Genomic DNA, 2,138 nt, shown 5'->3' with positions numbered 1-2,138 from the left:
GATGAAGAATTAGTGAAACGATCACACTTCCATGTTGAATATATGATTGGATAGCGTTGAATCATGCATCTTGCCACGTGTATGGATAGGCGAGCACATTAGCACACCGATAATAGTAATTTGGTGCACAGGAATCTGCCTCTCTTCCAGAAATTTGCCTTCAAGATCCTAGATATCTTTTTATTTTCCACATGCTCAATTACTTGTAAGAATTCAACAACGGTGACATCTGGACTGCACAATTCGGGAGAAATATGTTCCTACAGGCCAAATCTAGCCAAAATTCGCTTAAATATTTTCTAAATAGAGTTGTTGGATCTTTCATGTCCACGGGTAAGTTCTACTTCTAGCAAAATCATAGCCATTTCGATTACCCCCGAGTGCATGATGAATAGAAATGCAAACACGCCTATCTGGATAACCATTTGGATGCATGGTGCGGTTGCCTTCGGCATCAACCAGACACACATACTGTCCAGTAGGTCCTCTTTTGATTCTCAATTGTGGAAGATTGACCATAGTGCAGATCTGAACAACATTTGCTCCAAGAAGTATAAACTCAGCAACATGACCTCCATTTTCAAATCCTCTCATACTAGAAAGTGATAATGGTGGATCAGGAAACTCGGACTTCATCATCTGTGCAATAGACATTACTTTTGCAAGAGAAATTGGATGCACAACTTTTGGAGAATATACACCTGGGATTGAATAACCCTCTACAGAAGGTTCAAGATGTAATGTGTACGGATTTATTCCCATTACATTCATAATAGCCGCAATTCCTTCATTTCCTTCCCTCTATGGCACTCTCCCTGGCTCAACAATCTTTGTCACGTTTGGAGTCATCTTTGCCCAAACTGGGATTGTTACTTTCTCATTTACCCAACCACAAACCTCCTCCAATGAAGCACGATCTTTTCCGACTGCAACACCCATCTTGCGCTTAGGCATCCCATAAGGACAGGAGAAGTTAATCTCAAATGAATCAACTCCAATTTCTTCTACTCATTCTATAAGCTCCTGCGAAGAAACTCTATCAGACTCCTCCATAATGGAAGCAATGAGAATCCTATTCAGGCTCATCGTTGATGCGCCAGATATGCAGAAAATTAAATCAAATTCAAAGCAAGATTTGTTTATTTATTTATTATTATTATTTTTAATTAATTAATTTATTTATTTTTTATGATGAATTTTGAATTTCGATTTTAAGCTAATGCATTGAATTTTTTTTATTCCAGGTCGCATGAGAGCCTACTTATCAATTTTCCGTGAGTTCTTTTACACATTAAAATCTGGAAATTAGAACATAGTGAAAATAATTGATTTTGCATTTAAAAATTTCACATTTTCCTTCCTTATAAACATGATTTTTTATTATTGAAAATCTTCTGTCGGGTTGGCGAATGAGTTTTTCTTATTGTGCCACTAAAAAAATAATGCAACAAAATAAATAAAATTTGAAAATTTTAAAGTCTTAATAAAAAAACTTTAAAAATGCAATCAAGTTTGATTTTATTATCCTAGTTTATCCTTCTTGAAAGATTTTATTTTTATTTTTTAACTATATGAATATTTCCAATGGAGCCATTTACAGATTAGAATTTCTAAAATGCTCATATCCAAATTTACAGAATGTACCTGACTGTGTGTGAGGACATGAGAAATTATTTTCATCTTTGGATTCAGTGCAAAGATTGGTTGAAAGATGAATGAATGTTGTGACATAGCCACCTGCTGAAACCATTCTATAGTCCTTGCTCTCCAAAGAATGTTCGATCTGCATTCTAGATCTTTTGTCCATAAATGGTTTAGTATTGAAAATTTTATTCTACAAAAATCATCAAAATGCATGCAACTAAATGATTTATTCATTTACATGTTTTAACTGTGCATCTATGAATGAAAAAGTTGAAAATGAACTTGAGACTGAAAGCTAGTTCCTAAGCACACTTCCCAGGAAACGACACCAAAATGTTGAGGCAAATTAATTACCTATCATTTAATTTTCAACCCAGGGGTTTCGTAAAACTTGCGAAGTGTGCGTGCACTATATATGCTAGAAATTAAATTTCAATTTAGATTAATCTAACTATGAAATCAAATAAGTTCTCAATTTAAAGAAACTAAAAAAA

The 2,138-nt window shown here is 34.1% G+C and overlaps 1 pseudogene; it reads right to left on the bottom strand.

Moving 5' to 3' along the window:
* Positions 1-321: 321 nt before the first annotated feature.
* Positions 322-1,086, bottom strand: LOC149176433 (dihydropyrimidine dehydrogenase (NADP(+)), chloroplastic pseudogene; annotated as a pseudogene).
* Positions 1,087-2,138: the final 1,052 nt, after the last annotated feature.

This window comes from Pinus tabuliformis, chromosome 4_1 (genome assembly GCF_031772625.1).
Source record: "Pinus tabuliformis cultivar Carrire ecotype Pingquan chromosome 4_1, CPIR1, whole genome shotgun sequence".
NCBI lineage: Eukaryota > Viridiplantae > Streptophyta > Pinopsida > Pinales > Pinaceae > Pinus > Pinus tabuliformis.
This window is presented reverse-complemented; position numbering and strand designations above follow the sequence as displayed.